This window comes from Chroicocephalus ridibundus, chromosome 30 (assembly GCF_963924245.1).
Source record: "Chroicocephalus ridibundus chromosome 30, bChrRid1.1, whole genome shotgun sequence".
Lineage (NCBI taxonomy): Eukaryota > Metazoa > Chordata > Aves > Charadriiformes > Laridae > Chroicocephalus > Chroicocephalus ridibundus.
The window spans coordinates 135,897-160,223 of NC_086313.1; positions in this window are offsets into that span (position 1 = coordinate 135,897).

Here is a 24,327-nt window from a genome sequence, read left to right on the forward strand (position 1 = left end):
CCCCCATCTCCCCTGGGAACCTCAGAATCACCCCCGCAACCGCCTAAACCACCCCAGGGACCCCTCAACCCCCCCAGGGACCCCCCCCCAAAACCACCCTGGGACCCCCTCAGTCCCCCTGAAAGCCCCAAACTCCTCCAGGGACCCCCCCAAACCCCACCGTGGACCCCCCAACCACCCCAGGGACACTCTCAACCTCCCCAAGGACCCCCCCAAACCTCCCTGGGGACCCTCCAACCCCCCAGGGACCCCCTCAGACCCCGTGAAACCCCCAAACCCCTCCAGGGGACCCCCCCAATCCCCCCCTGGGAACCCCCAAACCACCCCAGGGACCCTTCTACCTCCCCAAGGACCCCCCAAACCTCCCTGGGGACCCCCACAGCCCCCCCAAAAACCCCCAAACCTCCCCAGTCACCCCCCACCAGCTCCCTGGGGACCCCCATAGCCCCCCCTGAAATCCTCAAAGGGGACCTTCCAACCCCCCCCCCAACCAGGGACCCCCCTCAGCCCCCCTGAAAGCCCCAAACTCCTCCAGGGACCCCCCCAAACCCCACCATGGACCCCCCCAACCACCCCAGGGACACTCTCAACCTCCCCAAGGACCCCCCCAAACCTCCCTGGGGACCCTCCAACCCCCCAGGGACCCCCTCAGACCCTGTGAAACCCCCAAACCCCTCCAGGGGACCCCCCAAATCCCCCCCTGGGAGCCCCCAAACCACCCCAGGGACCCTTCTACCTCCCCAAGGACCCCCCAAACCTCCCTGGGGACCCCCACAGCCCCCCCAAAAACCCCCAAACCTCCCCAGTCACCGCCCCCCCCAGCCTCCTGGGGACCCTCACAGCCCCCCCTGAAATCCTCAAAGGGGACCTTCCAACACCCCCCCCTCCCAGGAACCCCCCTCAGCCCCCCTGAAAGCCCCAAACTCCTCCAGGGACCCCCCCCAAACCCCACCATGGACCCCCCAACCACCCCAGGGACACTCTCAACCTCCCCAAGGACCCCCCCAAACCTCCCTGGGGACCCTCCAACCCCCCAGGGACCCCCTCAGACACCGTGAAACCCCCAAACCCCTCCAGGGGACCCCCAGATCCCCCCTGGGAGCCCCCAGACCACCCCATGGACCCTTCTACCTCCCCAAGGACCCCCCAAACCTCCCTGGGGACCCCCACAGCCCCCCCAAAAACCCCCAAACCTCCCCAGTCACCCCCCACAAGCTCCCTGGGGACCCCCATAGCCCCCCCTGAAATCCTCAAAGGGGACCTTCCAACACCCCCCCCACCCAGGGACCCCCCTCAGCCCTCCTGAAAGCCCCAAACTCCTCCAGGGACCCCCCCAAACCCCACCATGGACCCCCCCAACCACCCCAGGGACACTCTCAACCTCCCCAAGGACCCCCCCCAAACCTCCCTGGGGACCCTCCAACCCCCCCAGGGACCCCCTCAGACTCCGTGAAACCCCCAAACCCCTCCAGGGGACCCCCCCAATCCCCCCCTGGGAGCCCCCAAACCACCCCAGGGACCCTTCTACCTCCCCAAGGACCCCCCAAACCTCCCTGGGGACCCCCACAGCCCCCCCAAAAACCCCCAAACCTCCCCAGTCACCGCCCCCCCCAGCCTCCTGGGGACCCTCACAGCCCCCCCTGAAATCCTCAAAGAGGACCTTCCAACCCGCCCACCCCCCCCAACCAGGGACCCCCTCACCCCCCTGAAACCCCCAAACCCCTCCAGGGCCCCCGCCCCCCCCCAAATCGCCCCCTGGGAGCCCCCAAACCACCCCAGGGACCCTCCAAACTACCCCAGGGACCCCCTCCTCCCCCAAGACCCCCATCTGGGTGTCGGAAGGGGGGAGCCAGGCGTCCGAGGGGAGGGGGGGGCACCCCGGCGTCCAGCCCTCCCCCCCCCCCCCCCCCGCCGCCCCCCCCCCCATTAGCAGCTCTCCGGACCGTGATGCCCCGGTGCCGCCTGTTCATTTGCTCAGCAATTAACGGCGGGGGGGGGAGGGGGGGTGGAGGGACTGACCCACGGCCGGACGCCTGCGTCCTTGGTGGGGCGGGGGGGGGGTGGGGGGGGGTGGTGTTGGGTGTCGGAGGGTGTCTCATGGGTCCCTTTTTGGGGGGGGGGGGTATCCCCGGACGCCTGGGTCCCATGGCGTGGGGGGAGGGGATCGGGGGGTGTCCCATGGGTCCCTTGGGGGGGGGTGGTGGTGGGGGGGGTGGTCTGGGGGGTGATGGGGAGGGGGTCCCCGGACGCCTGGGTCCCTCTGGGCGGGGGGGGGGGGGGGGGCGGGTGATGTTGGAGGGTCCTCGGCCACCCGGGTCCCCCAGGGCAGGTTGATGCGGGGGGGGGGGGGCGGCGGGGGGAGGGGGAGTTGGGTCCCTTTTGGGGGGATGGGGAAGGTGACCGGACCTCTGGGTCCCTTGCGGGGGGGAGGGTCTGGGGGGGGATGGGGTCCCCGGACGCCTGGGTCCCTTGGGGGGGATCTGGGGAGGGATGGGGGGGGCGGGGGGGGGGCAGTCCCCGTGTACCTGGGTCCCTGGGTGCTCCTTGTGGTGTTGCCCCCCCACCCGCCGGACGCCTGGGTCCATGGGTGGCCCCCCCCACCCCCCCCACCCCAATCTATTGTTCCGGAGAACAAAAGGCTCCTGCCCTGTCGCAGCCCCAATTATCTGGCGCAGGAGAGCAGAGGGACCCAGGTGTCCCCAAACAGGGCCCTGCCCGGACGCCTGGGGCCTTGAGGGGGGGCGGGGGTGGGGGGAGGAATGGATGGATGATGGATGGATGGATGGATGGATGGATGGATGGATGGATGGATGGAGGTGGCTGAAGATGGATGGAGGTGGTTGAAGATGGATGGAGAAGGATGGATGGAGGGATGGATGGAGATGGATGGAGAAGGTTGGATGGAGAGGGATGGATGGAGAGGGATGGAGGGATGGATGGAGAGATGGATGGAGAAGGTTGGATGGAGATGGATGGATGGAGAGGGATGGAGGGATGGATGGAGAGATGGATGGAGAAGGTTGGATGGAGATGGATGGAGTGAGATGGATGGAGATGGACTGATGGAGGTGGATGGATGGAGGGATGGATGGATGGATGGAGATGGATGGAGAAGGTTGGATGGAGATGGATGGGTGGAGATGGACAGAGATGGACTGATGGAGATGGATGGAGGGAGATGGATGGATGGAGACGGAGGAATGGATGGAGATGGAGGGATGGAGATGGATGGAGGGATGGAGGGAGATGGATGGAGATGGATGGAGATGGATGGGCAGAGGGATGGAGGGAGATGGATGGAGGGATGGGTGGAAGGTCACTGGATGGAGATATGGAAGGATGGATGGAGATGAAAGGATGGAAGGAGGGATAGAAGGATGGATGGTTGGATGGATGATGGATGGAAGGAAGGGTGGAAGGATGGAAGGAGGAACAGATAGAGGGATGGAGGGATGGATGGTTGGGTGGAGTAGCTGGATGGAGGGATGGATCAATTGATGGATGGACGGATGGAGGAACAGGTGGATGGATGGATGGATGGATGGATGGATGGATGGATGGAGGAATAAGTGGATGGATGCACGGACGGATGGACAGATGGAGGGATCATTGGACGGATGGACGGATGGACGGATGGACGGATGGACGGATGGATGGATGGATGGATGGATGGAGATACGGATGGATGGATGGATGGACGGACGGACGGATGGCTGGAGGGGTCATTGGGTGGATGGATGGATGGATGGATGGATGGATGGATGGATGGAGATATGGATGGATGGAAGGACAGATGGACAGAGGGAGAGACCACAGAGGACCCACCCCCCCCACCGCCGCCCTGCTGGCGCCAGCCCGGACCCACATCCGTCCAGCCCCAGATCTTATCTCTGCCCTGGGGCCAGGGTGCCCCTAGGCCCCGCCCCCTCCACGGGGACCGGTGGGGTGGTGCTGGGAAGGGGCGGAGCCAACACGCCATTGGTTGATGCCACCCCATTGGTCCCTACAAAAACCCGGAGCCCTTGGAGGAGACACAGCCCTGTGGCCCCCCGGCACGGTGAGTCCCGGATGCCTGGGTCTCCTTTCAGTTCTGGGGGGTGGGGGGGGGGAGGCTCTATGGGGCAGGGTGGGTCCCTGGACGCCTGGGTCCCCTTTCCATTCCGGGGGGGTCTATGGGGCAGGGTGGGTCCCCAGATGCCTGGGTCCCCTTTCCATTCCGGGGGGGTCTATGGGGCAGGGTGGGTCCCTGGATGCCTGGGTCCCCCCTCCAGCTGTGGGGTCTATGGGGCAGGGTGGGTCTGGGACACCTGGGTCCCCCCCCACCCCCTTTCTCACGGCCCCTTCTCCAACGTGTGGGGCAGATGGGGCCTCCTGGGACGTTGCTCCTCTGGGCTTGGTTCCTGCTCCAGTGTGGTGAGTCCCATTTGCCCAGAATCCCCCTTTCTCTACCCAAATTCCACCCCGCCCTTCTCTCCACCCGGCTCCGCCTTCCCCCCCGCCCCCCCCCCCCCCCCACATCTCCAGACCCAAATTCGGCATTTCCAGCCCCAAATCCACTCGCTTTGTTTTAATTGCAATTCTACCTTTCCTCCTCCAACCCCAAATGTGGCGTATCCAGCCCCAAATCCTCTCCTTCTCCATCTCCAAACCCAAATTCGGCATTTCCAGCCCCAAATCCTCGCACTGTTTCATTCCATCCCTCCCTTTCCTTCTCCAGCCCCAAATCTGGCATTTCCAGCCCCAAATCTGGCATTTCCAGCCCCAAATCCACCCACCCTTCTATTCCACCTCTCCTTTTCCATCTCCAACCCCAAATTTGCCATTTCCAGACCCAAATACCCTTAGGAACGAGTTCGCAGCGAGTGCTCAACCCCTATATAACCCCCTGGAGAATCCCCACACACACCCCCGCCCCAAATCCTCCCGCAAGCGTGACGCTGAGGGAAGAAAGAGGGGGCTTGAGTGGGAGGAGAGCCAAAACGACGGGCAATTTTGCCTGATTTTGGCAAGAAAAGAAGCTGCCGCACCCAGCGGTGGATTCTCCGCTGTCTGATACGGGGGTCGGGCTCACCGAGCTCCGGGTTTTATCCCCCAGGTGCCGACCCCCCAGCCCAGGGCGGCCCCAAGCTCTGCCTCGGGGTGCGATGCGGACCAGGGAGCACCTGCAAAATGGCGGACACCGGCCCCCAATGCGTCCCCTTGCCCTCCTGCAAGAACCACCAGTGCAAGGAGGGGACCCGGTGCAAGATGGTGGACGGGATGCCCAAGTGTGTCCCGCTGCCATCCTGTCAGAACTTCCGTTGTGAAGCTGGAACCCAGTGCAAGATGGCGGACGGGTGGCCCAAGTGTGTCCCGCTGCCATCGTGCAAGAACTTTGACTGCAAGACGGGAACCCAATGCAAGATGGTGGACGGGTGGCCAAAATGCGTCCCGTTACCTTCATGTCAGAACTTCCACTGTGAAACCGGAACCCAGTGCAAGATGGTGGACGGGTGGCCAAAATGCGTCCCACTGCCATCATGCAAGAACTTCCGATGTGGGGCAGGAACCCAGTGCAAGATGGTGGACGGGTGGCCCAAGTGTGTCCCACTGCCATCGTGTCAGAACTTCCACTGTGAAACTGGAACCCAGTGCAAGATGGTGGACGGGTGGCCCAAGTGTGTCCCGCTGCCGTCATGCAAGAACTTCCGTTGTGAAGCTGGAACCCAGTGCAAGATGGTGGACGGGTGGCCCAAGTGTGTCCCACTGCCATCGTGCAAGAACTTCCGATGTGGGGCAGGAACCCAGTGCAAGATGGTGGACGGGACACCCAAGTGTGTCCCACTGCCATCGTGTCAGAACTTCCACTGTGAAACCGGAACCCAGTGCAAAATGGTGGACGGGTGGCCCAAGTGTGTCCCGCTGCCGTCATGCAAGAACTTCCGATGTGGGGCAGGAACCCAGTGCAAGATGGTGGACGGGTGGCCCAAGTGTGTCCCGCTGCCATCGTGTCAGAACTTCCACTGTGAAACCGGAACCCAGTGCAAGATGGTGGACGGGTGGCCAAAATGCGTCCCACTGCCATCATGCAAGAACTTCCGATGTGGGGCAGGAACCCAGTGCAAGATGGTGGACGGGACGCCCAAGTGTGTCCCACTGCCATCGTGTCAGAACTTCCACTGTGAAGAAGGAACCCAGTGCAAGATGGTGGACGGGTGGCCCAAGTGTGTCCCGCTACCATCATGCAAGAACTTCCATTGTGAAGCTGGAACCCAGTGCAAGATGGTGGACGGGTGGCCCAAGTGTGTCCCACTGCCATCGTGTCAGAACTTCCACTGTGAAACCGGAACCCAGTGCAAGATGGTGGACGGGTGGCCAAAATGCGTCCCACTGCCATCATGCAAGAACTTCCGATGTGGGGCAGGAACCCAGTGCAAGATGGTGGACGGGTGGCCCAAGTGTGTCCCACTGCCATCGTGTCAGAACTTCCACTGTGAAGAAGGAACCCAGTGCAAGATGGCGGACGGGACACCCAAGTGTGTCCCACTGCCATCATGTCAGAACTTCCACTGTGAAACTGGAACCCAGTGCAAGATGGTGGACGGGTGGCCAAAATGCGTCCCACTGCCATCATGCAAGAACTTCCGATGTGGGGCAGGAACCCAGTGCAAGATGGTGGACGGGTGGCCCAAGTGTGTCCCACTGCCATCGTGTCAGAACTTCCACTGTGAAACTGGAACCCAGTGCAAGATGGTGGACGGGTGGCCCAAGTGTGTCCCACTGCCATCGTGTCAGAACTTCCACTGTGAAACCGGAACCCAGTGCAAGATGGTGGATGGGTGGCCCAAGTGTGTCCCACTGCCATCGTGCAAGAACTTCCGATGTGGGGCAGGAACCCAGTGCAAGATGGTGGACGGGTGGCCCAAGTGTGTCCCACTGCCGTCATGCAAGAACTTCCGATGTGGGGCAGGAACCCAGTGCAAGATGGTGGAAGGGTGGCCAAAATGTGTCCCAAAACCGTCATGTAACAACATCCGATGTGGGGCAGGAACCCAGTGCAAGATGGTGGACGGGACGCCCAAGTGTGTCCCACTGCCTTCGTGTCAGAACTTCCACTGTGAAGAAGGAACGCGGTGCAAGATGGTGGCCGGGTGGCCCAAGTGCGTCCCCACGCCCTCCTGTCGTGGCTTCCCCTGCAAGGGAGGGACGCGATGCCAGCTGGTGGCCGGGAGACCCAAATGTGTCCCCACACCCTCGTGTCACCGGTTCCGCTGCGGCCAGGGCATGAGGTGCGAGATGGTGGGGGGTTGGCCGAAGTGCGTCCACCTCCCGCCCTCCTGCCGCGCCATTCGCTGCCCGCAGGGGACCCAATGCAAGATGGTGGCCGGGTGGCCCAAATGCGTGCGCAAGCAGCTCTTCCAGAGGGAGGCGCCACCGCCTCCAGCTCTCCGCGGCCCGCCCTCGTGTCGCCACCACCCTTGTCCCAGCGAGGCCACCTGCAAGGTGGTAGATGGTTGGCCCCGCTGCGTCCCCACCAAGGTGTCCCCGAGACGAGCTTCTTGCGGTGACGTCCGCTGTCCCCAAGGGACCAGGTGCAAGATGGCGGAGGGGTGGCCCCACTGCGTCCAAAACCAAGCCTCCTGCCACGACATCCAATGCCAGAAGGGGACCACGTGTCACGTGGTTGATGGTTGGCCACGGTGCGTCCAACCCGCCACGGCCCCAAGAGGACCTTGCCACGATTTCCAGTGTCCCAAAGGGACCTCCTGCAAGACGATCGACGGCCAACCGCGCTGCCTCCACAACCCCCCCTCCTGCCATGACGTCCAATGCCAGAAGGGAACCGTGTGTCACGTGGTCGATGGGTGGCCTTGGTGTGGGCCAATGAGGACCTCCCACTCGCCACCCAGCCACAAAAGCCCGACGTGTGAGGACATCCATTGCCAAAAGGGGACGGTGTGCAAGATGCTGGCCGGGTGGCCCAAATGCGTTGGTCCCCTGCCCTCCTGCGGTGACATCCAGTGTCCCCAAGGCACCGTGTGCAAGATGATCAGCGATTGGCCCAAATGCATCCACAACCCGCCCTCCTGCAGCAACTTCCGGTGTCCAAAGGGGACCGTGTGCCTCATGGCCCGTGGTTGGCCCCGTTGCGTGCAGAGACGGGCGTCCCACCACCAACCAGCTTCTCCCGCTTGGGTGGCAACCAGGAAATCTTCCTACTCCCATCCCACCCCGAAACCACCGGCCAGTGGGCCACCATCCTGCGCCAAAGCCAGGTGTCCACAAGGGACCACCTGCAAGATGGTGGATGGTCAACCACGGTGTGTCCACAACCCACCCTCCTGCCAGGACATCCAGTGTGAGAAAGGAACCACGTGCCAGATGGTTGATGGTTGGCCACGCTGTGTCCAAACCAAGATGTCTCTCAGGAAACCATCCTGCAATGATGTCCAGTGTCCCCAAGGGACCACGTGCAAGATGATGGATGGTCAACCACGGTGTGTCCAAAACCAACCCTCCTGCCAGGACATCCAGTGCCAGAAGGGATCCACGTGTCAGGTGGTTGATGGTTGGCCACGCTGTGTCCAAAGCAAGAATCCCCCGAGGCCACCTTCTTGTAGTGACGTCCAGTGTCCCCAAGGGACCACGTGCAAGACGATGGATGGTCAACCACGGTGTGTCCACAACCCGCCCTCCTGCAGTGACATCCAGTGCCAAAAGGGGTCCACGTGTCAGGTGGTTGATGGTTGGCCACGGTGTGTCCAAACCAAGACATCCCTCAGGCGACCTTCCTGCAATGACGTCCAGTGTCCCCAAGGGACCACGTGCTATTTGATTGACAGTCAACCACGGTGTGTCCACAACCCACCCTCCTGCCAGGACATCCAGTGCCAGAAGGGATCCACGTGTCAGGTGGTTGATGGTTGGCCACGCTGTGTCCAAACCAAGACTTCTCCAAGGCCACCTTCTTGTAGTGACATCCAGTGTCCCAAAGCGACCATGTGCAAGATGATGGATGGCCAACCACGGTGTGTCCACGACCCACCCTCCTGCAGTGACATCCAGTGCCAAAAGGGATCCACATGTCAGGTGGTTGATGGTTGGCCACGCTGTGTCCAAACCAAGACATCCCTCAGGAAACCTTCCTGCAGTGACGTCCAGTGTCCCCAAGGGACCACGTGCAAGATGATGGATGGTCAACCACGGTGTGTCCACAACCAACCATCCTGCGGTGACATCCAGTGTGAGAAAGGAACCACGTGCCAGATGGTTGATGGTTGGCCACGGTGTGTCCAAACCAAGACGTCCCTCAGGAAACCTTCCTGCAATGACGTCCAGTGTCCCCAGGGGACCATGTGCAAGATGATGGATGGTCAACCACGGTGTGTCCACAACCCACCCTCCTGCCAGGACATCCAGTGTGAGAAAGGAACCACGTGCCAGATGGTTGATGGTTGGCCACGCTGTGTCCAAACCAAGATGTCTCTCAGGAAACCTTCCTGCAATGATGTCCAGTGTCCCCAAGGGACCACATGCCACTTGATCGATGGCCAACCACGGTGTGTCCACAACCCACCCTCCTGCCAGGACATCCAGTGCCAGAAGGGATCCACGTGTCAGGTGGTTGATGGTTGGCCACGCTGTGTCCAAACCAAGACGGTCCCGAGACCACCTTCTTGTAGTGACGTCCAGTGTCCCCAAGGGACCACGTGCAAGACGATGGATGGTCAACCACGGTGTGTCCACAACCCGCCCTCCTGCAGTGACATCCAGTGCCAAAAGGGGTCCATGTGTCAGGTGGTTGATGGTTGGCCACGGTGTGTCCAAACCAAGACATCCCTCAGGCGACCTTCCTGCAATGACGTCCACTGTCCCCAAGGGACCACATGCCACTTGATCGATGGTCAACCACGGTGTGTCCACAACCCACCCTCCTGCAGTGACATCCAGTGCCAAAAGGGATCTACCTGCCAGATGGTTGATGGTTGGCCACGATGTGTCCAAACCAAGACATCCCTCAGGCGACCTTCTTGCAATGACATCCAGTGTCCCCAAGGGACCATGTGCAAGATGATGGATGGTCAACCACGGTGTGTCCACAACCAACCATCCTGCGGTGACATCCAGTGTGAGAAAGGAACCACGTGCCAGATGGTTGATGGTTGGCCACGGTGTGTCCAAACCAAGACGTCCCTCAGGAAACCTTCCTGCAATGACGTCCAGTGTCCCCAAGGGACCACGTGCCACTCGATCGATGGCCAACCACGTTGTGTCCACAACCAACCCTCCTGCCACGATATCCAGTGCCAGAAGGGATCCACATGTCAGGTGGTTGATGGTTGGCCATGGTGTGTCCAAACCAAGACGGCCCTGAGGCCACTTTCTTGTAGTGACGTCCACTGTCCCCAAGGGACCACGTGCAAGACGATGGATGGTCAACCCCGGTGTGTCCACAACCCACCCTCCTGCCAGGACATCCAATGCCAGAAGGGATCCACGTGTCAGGTGGTTGATGGTTGGCCACGCTGTGTCCAAACCAAGACATTCCTCAGGAAACCTTCTTGTAGTGACGTCCAGTGTCCCCAAGGGACCACGTGCAAGATGATGGATGGTCAACCACGGTGTGTCCAAAACCAACCCTCCTGCAGTGACATCCACTGTGAAAAAGGAACCACGTGCCAGATGGTTGATGGTTGGCCACGATGTGTCCAAACCAAGACATCCCTCAGGCGACCTTCCTGCAGTGACGTCCACTGTCCCCAGGGGACCACATGCAAGATGATGGACAGTCAACCACGGTGTGTCCACAACCCACCCTCCTGCAGTGACATCCAATGCCAGAAGGGATCCACGTGTCAGGTGGTTGATGGTTGGCCACGCTGTGTCCAAATCAAGACATCCCTCAGGCGACCTTCCTGTAATGATGTCCAGTGTCCCCAGGGGACCATGTGCAAGATGATGGATGGTCAACCCCGGTGTGTCCACAACCCACCCTCCTGCCAGGACATCCAGTGTGAGAAAGGAACCACGTGCCAGATGGTTGATGGTTGGCCACGGTGTGTCCAAACCAAGATGTCTCTCAGGAAACCTTCCTGCAATGATGTCCAGTGTCCCCAAGGGACCACATGCCACTTGATCGATGGTCAACCACGGTGTGTCCACAACCAACCCTCCTGCCAGGACATCCAGTGCCAGAAGGGATCCACATGTCAGGTGGTTGATGGTTGGCCACGGTGCATCCAAACCACGGTGTCCCCAAGGAGACCTTCTTGTAGGGCCATCCAGTGTCCTAAAGGGACCTCGTGTCAGATGACAGATGGTTGGCCCCACTGTGTCCATGACCCGCCTTCCTGCCGTGACATCCAATGCCAGAAGGGAACCACGTGCCAGATGGTTGATGGTTGGCCCCGGTGTGTCCAAATCAAGATGTCCCCAAGGAAACCCTCTTGCAGGGACATCCCGTGTCCCAAAGGGACCACATGCCAGATGACAAATGGCTGGCCCCACTGTGTCCAAACTCGACCTTCCTGCGATGATGTCCACTGCCAGAAGGGAACCGCGTGTCAGATGGTCGATGGTTGGCCGCGGTGCCTCCAAACCAAGACCATATTGAGGCAACCTTCTTGTGGGGACATCAGATGTCCTAAAGGCACCACCTGCAAGATGCTACATGGGTGGCCCCAGTGTGTCCACAGCCAACCCTCCTGTCACGATGTCACCTGTCCCCAAGGGACCATGTGTCAGATGACAGGTGGTTGGCCCCACTGTGTCCAAACTCGACCTTCCTGCGATGATGTCCAGTGCCAGAAGGGAACCGCGTGTCAGGTGGTTGATGGTTGGCCACGCTGTGTCCAAACCAAGACATCCCTCAGGAGACCTTCTTGTAGCGACATCCAATGTCCCAAGGGGACCACGTGCAAAGTGACCAATGGGTGGCCTCAGTGTGTCCACAACCCGCCCTCCTGCCAGGATGTCCAATGCCAGAAGGGAACCAGGTGCCAGATGGTTGATGGTTGGCCTCAGTGTGTCCAAACTAAGATGTCCCCAAGGCGACCTACTTGCAGGGACATCCAATGTCCCAAAGGAACCACGTGCAAGATGTTGGACGGTTGGCCGCTGTGTGTCCAAAACCCACCTTCTTGCAATGACATCCAGTGCCAGAAGGGAACCATGTGCCACGTCGTTGATGGTTGGCCACGGTGCGTCCAAGCCAAAACCGCCATTAGGAGACCTTCTTGCAACGACGTCCACTGTCCCAAAGCCACCACGTGCAAGGTGCTACATGGGTGGCCCCAGTGCGTCCACACCCAACCCTCTTGTCAGGATGTCCACTGTCCCAAGGGGACCACGTGCAACATGGTCAACGGGTGGCCCCAGTGTGTCCAAAATCGTCCCTCCTGCCGTGACATCCAGTGCCAGAAGGGAACCACATGTCAGATGGTTGATGGTTGGCCACGCTGCATCCAAACTAAGACCTCCATGAGGAGACCTTCTTGCAATGATGTCCACTGTCCCAAAGCCACCACATGCAAGATGCTACATGGGTGGCCCCAGTGTGTCTATGTCCAGCCCTCCTGCAGTGATGTCCACTGTCCCCAAGGAACCACGTGCAACATGGTCAATGGGTGGCCCCAGTGTGTCCAAAATCGTCCCTCCTGCCATGATGTCCACTGTCCCCAAGGGACCACGTGCCAGACGGTTGATGGTTGGCCACAGTGCATCCAAACCAAGACGTCCATGAGGAGACCTTCTTGCAGAGACATCCAGTGCCCCAAGGGGACCACGTGTAAGATGACGGATGGGTGGCCCCAGTGCGTCCACACCCAACCCTCTTGTCATGATGTCCACTGTCCCAAGGGGACCACCTGCAACATGGTCAACGGGTGGCCCCAGTGTGTCCAAAATCGTCCCTCCTGCCGTGACATCCAGTGCCAGAAGGGAACCGTGTGCCAGATGGTTGATGGTTGGCCACGCTGCATCCAAACCAAGACCTCCATGAGGAGACCTTCTTGCAGAGACATCCAGTGCCCCAAGGGGACCACGTGTAAGATGATGGATGGGTGGCCCCAGTGCGTCCACACCCAACCCTCTTGTCATGATGTCCACTGTCCCCAAGGGACCATGTGCAACATGGTCAACGGGTGGCCCCGGTGTGTCCAAAATCACCCCTCCTGTCGTGATGTCCATTGCCAGAAGGGAACCACGTGTCAGATGGTTGACGGTTGGCCACGGTGCATCCAAACCAAGACCTCCATGAGGAGACCTTCTTGCAATGATGTCCACTGTCCCAAAGCCACCACATGCAAGATGCTACATGGGTGGCCCCAGTGTGTCCATGTCCAACCCTCCTGCAGTGATGTCCACTGTCCCCAAGGAACCATGTGCAACATGGTCAACGGGTGGCCCCGGTGTGTCCAAAATCAACCCTCCTGTCACGATGTCCAGTGCCAGAAGGGAACTGCGTGTCAGATGGTTGATGGTTGGCCACGGTGTGTCCAAGCCAAAACCGCCATTAGGAGACCTTCTTGCAACGATGTCCACTGTCCCAAAGCCACCATGTGCAAGATGCTACATGGGTGGCCCCAGTGCGTCCACAGCCAACCCTCCTGCACTGATGTCCACTGTCCCAAGGGGACCACGTGCAACATGGTCAACGGGTGGCCCCAGTGTGTCCAAAATCGTCCCTCCTGCCGTGACATCCAGTGCCAGAAGGGAACCACGTGTCAGATGGTTGACGGTTGGCCACGCTGCATCCAAACCAAGACCTCCATGAGGAGACCTTCTTGCAGAGACATCCAGTGTCCCAAGGGGACCACGTGTAAGATGACGGATGGGTGGCCCCAGTGTGTTCAAAATCGTCCCTCCTGCCGTGACATCCAGTGCCAGAAGGGAACCGTGTGCCAGATGGTTGATGGTTGGCCACGCTGCATCCAAACCAAGACCTCCATGAGGAGACCTTCTTGCAATGATGTCCACTGTCCCAAAGCCACCACGTGCAAGATGCTACATGGGTGGCCCCAGTGTGTCCAAAATCGTCCCTCCTGCCATGATGTCCACTGTCCCCAAGGGACCACGTGCCAGACGGTTGATGGTTGGCCACAGTGCATCCAAACCAAGACCTCCATGAGGAGACCTTCTTGCAGAGACACCCAGTGCCCCAAGGGGACCATGTGTAAAATGACGGATGGGTGGCCCCAGTGCGTCCACAGCCAACCCTCCTGCACTGATGTCCACTGTCCCAAGGGGACCACGTGCAACATGGTCAACGGGTGGCCCCAGTGTGTCCAAAATCGTCCCTCCTGCCGTGACATCCAGTGCCAGAAGGGAACCACGTGTCAGATGGTTGACGGTTGGCCACGCTGCATCCAAACCAAGACCTCCATGAGGAGACCTTCTTGCAACAACATCCAGTGTCCCAAGGGGACCACTTGCAAGATGATGGATGGATGGCCTCAGTGCGTCCACAGCCAACCCTCCTGCAGTGATGTCCACTGTCCCAAGGGGACCACGTGCAACATGGTCAACGGGTGGCCCCGGTGTGTCCAAAATCAACCCTCCTGTCACGATGTCCAGTGCCAGAAGGGAACTGCGTGTCAGATGGTTGATGGTTGGCCACGGTGTGTCCAAGCCAAAACCGCCATTAGGAGACCTTCTTGCAACGATGTCCACTGTCCCAAAGCCACCATGTGCAAGGTGCTACATGGGTGGCCCCAGTGCGTCCACACCCAACCCTCTTGTCAGGATGTCCACTGTCCCCAAGGGACCATGTGCAACATGGTCAACGGGTGGCCCCAGTGTGTCCAAAATCGTCCCTCCTGCCGTGACATCCAGTGCCAGAAGGGAACCGTGTGCCAGATGGTTGATGGTTGGCCACGCTGCATCCAAACCAAGACCTCCATGAGGAGACCTTCTTGCAGAGACATCCAGTGTCCCAAGGGGACCACGTGTAAGATGACAGATGGGTGGCCCCAGTGCATCCACAGCCAACCCTCTTGTCATAATGTCCACTGTCCCAAGGGGACCACGTGCAACATGGTCAATGGGTGGCCCCGGTGTGTCCAAAATCACCCCTCCTGTCATGATGTCCATTGCCAGAAGGGAACCACGTGTCAGATGGTTGACGGTTGGCCACGGTGCATCCAAACCAAGACCTCCATGAGGAGACCTTCTTGCAACAACATCCAGTGTCCCAAGGGGACCACTTGCAAGATGATGGATGGATGGCCTCAGTGCGTCCACAGCCAACCCTCCTGCACTGATGTCCATTGTCCCCAAGGGACCACATGCAACATGGTCAACGGGTGGCCCCAGTGTGTCCAAAATCGTCCCTCCTGTCATGATGTCCATTGCCAGAAGGGAACCACATGTCAGATGGTTGACGGTTGGCCACGCTGCATCCAAACCAAGACCTCCATGAGGAGACCTTCTTGCAACAACATCCAGTGTCCCAAGGGGACCACTTGCAAGATGATGGACGGATGGCCTCAGTGCGTCCACAGCCAACCCTCCTGCACTGATGTCCACTGTCCCAAGGGGACCACATGCAACATGGTCAACGGGTGGCCCCGGTGTGTCCAAAATCACCCCTCCTGTCATGATGTCCAGTGCCAGAAGGGAACTGCGTGTCAGATGGTTGATGGCTGGCCACGGTGTGTCCAAGCCAAGACGTCCATGAGGAGACCTTCTTGCAGCAACATCCAGTGTCCCAAGGGGACCACATGCAAGGTGACAGATGGGTGGCCCAGGTGTGTCCACCTCCAACCCTCCTGCAGTGATGTCCACTGTCCCAAGGGCACAACCTGTACCGTGACAGATGGGTGGCCCCGATGTCTTCCCAGCCATCCCTTCTTCCCATCTGGCTCCTGGGGCCACTCTGCTTCCATCCCCTCATTTTCCCCTGGGATCTCGTCACCTGCCTTGTCCTGCGTCGGCGTCCACTGTGTCACCGTCCCTGGCTCCTGCCAGCACGTTGCCTGCAAGCCCGGCACCGCCTGCGTGGTGGTACACGGCCATCCCACTTGCGTCTCCCGCCCTTCCTGCCAGAACCTCCACTGTAAGGCGGGCATGGGCTGCAAGGTCCTCAACGGGTGGCCCCGCTGCCTCCGCGTCCCCTCCTGCGGTGACCTGCGGTGCCCCAGCCACACGATGTGCCGGGTGGTGCAAGGGTGGCCCAAGTGCGTGCGGATGACCAGGAACGTCCCCGCCACCTCCTGCGCCGACCTCTCCTGCAAATCCGGCACCGTGTGTCGCGTGGTGGAGGGCGTCCCCCGCTGTGTCCCCCCCCAGCCCACCTGCGCCACCGTGCAGTGCTTGGAAGGTGCCACCTGCCACGTGGTGGAGGGGTGGCCCAAATGTGTCCCCAACCAACCCACCTGCAGCACCGTCCGCTGCCCCCCGGGCACCACCTGCCAGACGGCGGGAGGTTGGCCCACCTGCGTCCCCAACAAACCCTCTTGTGACACTGTCCGCTGCCCGGCTGGGACCACCTGCCAGATGGTGGAGGACTGGCCCAAATGCGTGCCCAACAAGCCGTCTTGCACCCAGGTGCATTGCCCGGTGGGGACAACCTGCCAGATGGTGGAGGACTGGCCCACCTGCATGCCCAACAAGCCATCCTGCAACGACGTGCATTGTCCACCTGGGACCAGCTGCCAGATGGTGGAGGACTGGCCCAAATGCGTGCCCAAGAAGCCATCCTGCAACGACGTGCATTGTCCGGCTGGAACCACCTGCCAGATGGTGGAAACCTCCCCCAGATGCCTCCCCAACAAGCCCTCGTGCAAAGACCTGCGTTGCCTGAAGGGGACGACATGCCAGATGGTAGAGGGTTGGCCCAAATGCGTGGCCAACAAGCTGTCGTGCAACGATCTGCATTGTCCATCTGGAACGACGTGCAAGATGGTGGAAACCTCCCCTAGATGCGTCCCCATCAACCCGTCTTGCAACGATGTGGATTGTCCCAAGGGGACAAGGTGCAAGATGGTGGAAACCTCACCCAGATGCCTCCCCGTCTCGCACCCCCCACTCATCTGCCACGTTTTGGGGCGTTGGCGCTACCGGGCCTTTGACGGGAAGAACTACGGCTTGGCCGGAGCTTGTACCCAGACCTTGGTGACCACCTGCAGCGCCCAGTTGCCCACCCTCCAGGTCACGGCGAGTGGCCAGGTGGGCAGGGGACCGGGTGCCACCTTCAGCCACGTCACGCTCCGCGGCGATGGTTACGAGGTGGTCCTGCTGCGAGGAGAAGAGACGATGGCCAGGGTAAGGACACGGCCCCGGGCGGACAATGGGAGGCAGTGGGGGGGTCGGGTCTTCTTCAGGAGGGGCCCCAGGCATCTACGGCTTCCCACCCCATTCCCTCACCCCCCAGACCCCATAACTGGGGAGGGGACCCAGGTGTCCCAGCCGGTGTCCCCTCCCCGCAGGTGGCCGGGCGGCAGGTCCGTCTGCCCCTCTCGCTGGCAGAGGGCCGGGTGCGTGTGGAGCGTCGGGGGGGCCAGCGGCGGGTGACAACAGTCACGGGCCTGCGGGTGGCCTTTGGCGGGGACGGCGCGGTGACGGTGACGGCGCTGGCGACGCTCCGGGGACAACTCTGCGGGGTCTGTGCCCAGCCTGAGGAAGGGGACAACGGGGGACAGGGGCTGCAGTGCCGTGAGTGGGGGCAGGGGTGGGGATGGGGGGGGAAGCGGTGGGAGGAAGGGAGATGAGGATGGTGGGATGGAGGGAGAGGTAGAGGAGGATGAAGGACGGATGGATGGATGGATGGACGGATGGAGAAACAGTGGAAAAAGGATAAAGGGATGGAGGGATCAAGAAATGGGTGAAGAAGGATGAAGGAGGGATGGATGAAGAACCCTTCCAGAAGGATGGATGGAGGAAGGGAGGGAGGGATGGATGAAGAACCCTTCCAGAAGGATGAAGGGACTGATGGAGAACCCTTCCAGATGGAGGGATGGAGGGATGGAGGGAGAACCCTTCCAGAAGGATGGATGGATGGAGGGAGGAACGGATGGAGAACCCTTCCAGAAGGATGAAGGGATGGATGGAGAACCCTTCCAGAAGGATGGATGGATAGATCAAGAACCCTTCCAGAAGGATGGAGGGATGGATGGAGGAACGGATGGAGAACCCTTCCAGAAGGATGAAGGGATGGATGGAGAACCCTTCCAGAAGGATGGATGGAGGGATGGATGGAGGGATGGAGGGATGGATGGATGGAGAACCCTTCCAGAAGAATGGACAGATAGATGGAGGGAGGGATGGATGAAGAACCCTTCCAGAAGAACATCCATACTAACCACTACTCCTCCTGTCCCCACAGCTCCATCCTGCTCATCCAAACACTCCCAGGAGCCCTGTGCCCCCAACCCCGTCCCCAACCCTGTCCCCGCCTCCGCCACCTGCTCCGCCCTGGGCATGGGCCACCTCCGTACCTTCGACCGCCTCCACCGCGACTTCCCCGTCTCCTGCCTCTACCTCTTGGCCGGTCTCTGCCCCGGCGCCGGGGGGGCCGAGCCCTTCCGCGTCCTGCTGCGTGGTGGCCCCGGTGGCATCAGTGGCGTGGAGGTCCTCGTGCATCGCACGCGCGTGGGGCTGGAGGCTGGGCGGGTGACGGTGAGTAGCTCTGTAGGAGGGAGGAGGGCAGGAGGAGGGCGGCGGGAGGGCGGGGAGAGAGTACGAGGTGCGAGAAGGGGGTAAGGGTGGAGTAACGATGGGGTAAGGGTGGAGTAAAGACGGGGTAAGGACGGAGGAAGGAGGGAAGAACAGGGGAGAAAGGAGGGAGGAAGGATGGGGTAAGGAGGGGGTAACAATGGGGTAACGATGGGGCAATGATAGAGTAAGGAGGGGATAAGGAGGGAGTAATGATGGAGTAAGGAGGGAGTAAGGAAGGATGGGGCAAGAAGGGACGAAGGATGGAGTAAGGAGGGGGTAACAATGGGGTAACGATGGGGCAACGATAGAGTAAGGAGGGGATAAGGAGGGAGGAAGGATGGGGTAAGGAGGGAGGAAGGATGGGGTAAGGAGGGGGTAACAATGGGGTAATGATGGGGCAATGATAGAGTAAGGAGGGGATAAGGAGGGAGGAAGGATGGAGTAAGGAGGGAGGAAGGAAGGATGGGGCAAGGAGGGACGAAGGATGGAGTAAGGAGGGGGTAACAATGGGGTAACGATGGGGCAATGATAGAGTAACGAGGGGATAAGGAGGGAGGAAGGATGGGGTAAGGAGGGAGTAAGGAAGGATGGGGCAAGGAGGGACGAAGGATGGAGTAAGGAGGGGGTAACAACGGGGTAATGATGGGGCAATGATAGAGTAAGGAGGGGATAAGGAGGGAGTAATGATGGGGTAAGGAGGGAGTAAGGAAGGATGGGGCAAGGAGGGACGAAGGATGGAGTAAGGAGGGGGTAACAATGGGGCAATGATAGAGTAAGGAGGGGATAAGGAGGGAGTAATGATGGGGTAAGGAAGGAGTAAGGAAGGATGAGGTAAGGAGGGAGGAAGGATGGAGTAAGGATGGAGTAAGGAGGGGGTAAGAATGAGGTAAGGAGGGAGTGAGTGGGGTAAGGATGGGGTAAGGAGAGGATAAGGAGGGAGGAAGGCTGGATTAGGGATGGAGTAGGGATGGGGTAAGGAGGGAGTAGGAAGGGGGTAAGGGTGGGGTAAGGAGGGAGTAAGGGTGGAGTTAAGATGGGGTAAGGAAAGAGTAAGAAGGGAGTAAGGATGGGGTAAGGAAGGATGGGGTAAGGAGGCAGTAAGGAGGGCCGTGGAGGGCTGGGATGAAGGGGTGAGCACTAAGTGAGCAGCTTCTGAGTAAACCGTGAGTAGTGAAAGAGGAAACCACGAGTAACGCGTGAATAAGCCCTGAGTAAAGAGGGAGTAAACCATGAGCAGAGTTGGTAAACCATGAGTGGTGAGTGAGAAAACTCCAAACCGTGAATAAACCACGAGTGGGGAGTAAGAAAACGATGAGTAGCGAGGGAGTAAACCACGAGTAACAAGTGAGTAAACCCCGACTAGAGAATTAGTAAACCAGGGCTAGCGACTGAGTAAACCACGAGCAGCAAGTGACTAAACCATGAGGAACGAGGAAACCCTGAGTAACAAGTGAGTAAACCAAGTAACGCATGAATAAACCACGAGTAACTACAGAGGAAACCATAATGTGTGAGTAAACCACAAGTAACAAGGGAGTAAACCCTGAGTAACGAGTAAATTATGAAGAACAAGCGAGTAAACTCTGAGTAACAAGCGAGAAAACTCCGAGTCACAAGTAAATTATGAGTAACAGGCGAGTAAACCCCAAGTAATGAGTAAATGACAAATAACAAGCCAGTAAGCCTCGAGTAACGAGGTAGTAAACCCCAAGTAACAAGTAAATGATGAGTAACGAGCGAGTAAACCCCGAGTAACAAAGAAATGGGCTCCAGGGCGGCCGAAAACTGATTCCGCCCCCTCCGTGACCCCCATTTTCCCCCCTGTGACCCCCGTTTTCCCTCTGCCCACCAGGTGAATGGCGTCGCCACCCGCCTGCCCCACACCCTGGGGACCTCCTCGGTCACCCTGGAGCCCCGGGGGTGGGAGGTGACACTGAAGACCCCCCAGGGGGTGATGGTGGCTTTCGACGGGCACCACGGTCGGGTGAGCGTCCGGGTGCCGGGCATTTACAGGGGGCGGCTCTGCGGGATCTGCGGGGACGGGGACGGGGACCCCCGTAACGACGTGGCACCGGCGGGGGGGCAGGCGGAAGGGGGGTGCGATGGGGAAGTTTTGGGGTGCGGGGGGCCAGGGAAGGGGGACGAGGAAGAGTGTGGGGTGGTGACGAGGAAGGACGGACCCTTCCGGCTCTGCCATGGGACCGTTCACCCTGAAACCTACTACCGGGACTGCGTCGCCGACCGCTGTCACCGCGAGGGCGCGTGTCGCGTCATCGCCGCCTACGCCGCCGCCTGCCAGGAGGCCGGGAGGAGGGTGCTGGGATGGCGCTCCCAGGGCTTCTGCCGTAAGTCACCCACCCCCAGCGCACCCCAGCGTCGGGTGGGAGGGGGGACCTGCCCCATAGAACACCCAGGGGACCCAGGTGTTGGGCTAGGTTGGGGACACCAGCCCCATAGAGGACCCAGGTATCGGGTTGGGTTCGGGACACCAGCCCCATAGAGCACCCAGGGGACCCAGGGGTTGGGTCGGGGCACCAGCCCCATAGAGCACCCAGGGGACCCAGGGGTTGGGTTGGGGGTACCAGCCCCATAGAGCACCCAGGGGTTGGGTTGGGGGTACCAGCCCCATAGAGCACCCAGGGGACCCAGGGGTTGGGTTGGGTTGGGGACACCAGCCCCATAGAGCACCCAGTGGACCCAGGGGTTGGGCTGGGTTGGGTTGGGGACACCAGCCCCATAGAGCACCCAGGGGACCCAGGGGTTGGGTTGGGTTGGGGACACCAGCCCCATAGAGCACCCAGGGGACCCACGTGTTGGGTTGGGTTGGGGACACCAGCCCCATAGAGCACCCAGGGGACCCCAGCAGCCATGTGGGAGGGGACACCAGACCCACAGAGCATCCAGGGGACCCAGGGGTTGGGTTGGGGGTACCAGCCCCATAGAGCACCCAGGGGACCCAGGTGTTGGGTTGGGTTGGGTTGGGGGTACCAGCCCCATAGAGCACCCAGGGGACCCCAGCAGCCATGTGGGAGGGGACACCAGACCCACAGAACACCCAGGGGACCCAGGTATTGGGTTGGGTTGGGGACACCAGCCCCATAGAGCACCCAGGGGACCCAGGTGTTGGGTTGGGGACACCAGCCCCATAGAGCACCCAGGAGGGACCCAGGTGTTTGGGTGGGGGGACACCAGCCCCATAGAGCACCCAGGGGACCCAGGCATCCAGGCTGGACCCCCAATGTCCCCCTCTCTCCATCTCCCCCCAGCACCCACCTGCCCCACGGGCACCCGCTACGCCCTCTGCACCCCCAGTTGCACCCCTGGGTGCCGGGAAGGCTGCGTGTCCCCCTCCAGTGCCGGGGACACCCAGGGGTGCTCAGAGGGTCCTCAGACAGCGATGGGTGCCACCGGCCCCCCGGGGACCTGCCGGGCCGTGGGGACCCATCACTACGTGAGCTTCGATGGGGTGACGGTGGCTGTGGGGGACAACTGCTCCTACGTGGTGGCCCAGAGCTGCGGCCCCCCAGGGGGTCACCCCGCCTTCGATGTCACCGTCACCGACCCGCCCCGGGGGGACAGCGGAGGCCGGAGGGTGACGGTGACCGTGGAGCAGCGGCGCTGGGTGCTGCAGGGTGGGAGACCCGGCGTGGTGGAGGTGAGGGGGAGGAAGTGGGGGGGTGGGCAACAGTGGGGGGAGATGGATGGAGAAGGTTGGAGAATATTTGATGGATGGATGGATGAAGGTTGGATATGGATGGATGGAGAAGGTTGGACAGAGAAGGATGGATGGAGAAGGATGGATGGATGAATGGATGAAGAAGGTTGAAGAAGGTTGGATGGAAGCACGAAGAAGGTTGGATATGGATGGATGGAGGTTGGATATGGATGGAGAAGGATAGATGGAGAAGGCTGGATATGGATGGATGGAGAAGGATGAATAAGGATGGACGGATGGAGACGGTTGGATATGCATGGATGGAGAAGGATGAAGAAGGATGGATGGAGAAACTTGGATATGGATGGAGAAAGTTGGATATGGATGGAGAAGGATGAAGAACGACAGATGGATGGAGAAGGTTGGATATGGATGGATGGAGAAGGTTGGATATGGATGGATGGAGAAGGTTGGATATGGATGGATGGAGAAGGTTGGATATGGATGGATGGAGAAGGATGAAGAACGATGGATGGAGAAGGTTGGATATGCATGGATGGAGAAGGATGAAGAACGATGGATGGATGGAGAAGGTTGGATATGGATGGAGAAGGATGAAGAACGATGGATGGAGAAGGTTGGATATGGATGGAGAAGGTTGGATATGGATGGATGGAGAAGGATGAAGAACGATGGATGGAGAAGGTTGGATATGCATGGATGGAGAAGGATGAAGAACGATGGATGGATGGAGAAGGATGAAGAACGATGGATGGATGGAGAAGGTTGGATATGGATGGAGAAGGATGAAGAACGATGGATGGAGAAGGTTGGATATGGATGGAGAAGGTTGGATATGGATGGATGGAGAAGGATGAAGAACGATGGATGGAGAAGGTTGGATATGGATGGATGGAGAAGGATGAAGAACGATGGATGGATGGAGAAAGTTGGATATGGATGGAGAACGATGAAGAAGGATGGCTGGAGGCAGAGAGATGGAGAAGGTTGGATGGACGGAGAAGGTTGGATGGAGATGGATGCAGAAGGTCGGATATGGATGGATGGAGAAGCTTGGAAGGAGAAGCCTAGAAGCATGGATGGATGGATGGAGAAGGTTAGAAGAATGGAGAAGGTTGGATGAAGGACAGGTGGCTGGCTAGAAGGCGGCGGAGGACCACGCGGAGCAGCCAACCAGGTTCCCCCCCCCACCACTTACCCCACCCCACCCCACCCAGGTGGATGGTGCCGCGGTGCCGCTGCCCTTCTGCCTGCAGGACCGGGCCGTCTGCGTGACCCCCCGAGGTGCCACCGCCCTCCTCCTCCTCACCAACTTCGGCCTCCGCGTCACCGCCGGCCCCGGGGCTGCAGTGGCCATCACCCTGTCCCCGCGCTACCGCAATGTCACCTGCGGCCTCTGCGGCAACTTTGATGGCCACCCCTACAACGACCACCTCCACCAGGTCACCACCGGGGCCACGTGTCATCGTCCTTGTCCCGGTCCCACGTGTCCCCCGTGTCGTCAGCCCCCCAAGAAGGCCTTCGTCCACACCCAGCTCTGTGGTGTCCTCCGGGCCCCCCGAGGTCCCTTTGGGGACTGTCACGCCTTGGTCCACCCCGGGATCTTCTACGACGTCTGCCTCCAGGAGCTCTGCGAGGCCCCTGGGGACAAAGAGGTCCTCAGCGAGGTCCTGGGTGCCTACGAGGCCGCCTGCCACCAAGCTGGGGCGCGGGTGGGACCCTGGAGCGCCCCCAACGTCTGCCGTGAGTTGGGGACCGTGGGGACACGGGGTGGGAGGTGGACATGGGGCTGGTGAGGCCTTTAGAGGACTTGTGGGGCTCCTACACGGCCATCCACGATGTCCATCCATGATGTTCTCCAGCTCTTTCCATCCACGACATCCCATGTCCATGATGACCTTTGTGTGTCCATCCAACATTTCTCCAGCTCTGTCCATCCGTGACATCCCGTGTCCATGACCTTTGTGTGTCCATCCATGTTCTCCAGCTCTCTGTCCACCCATGACATCCCCGTGTGT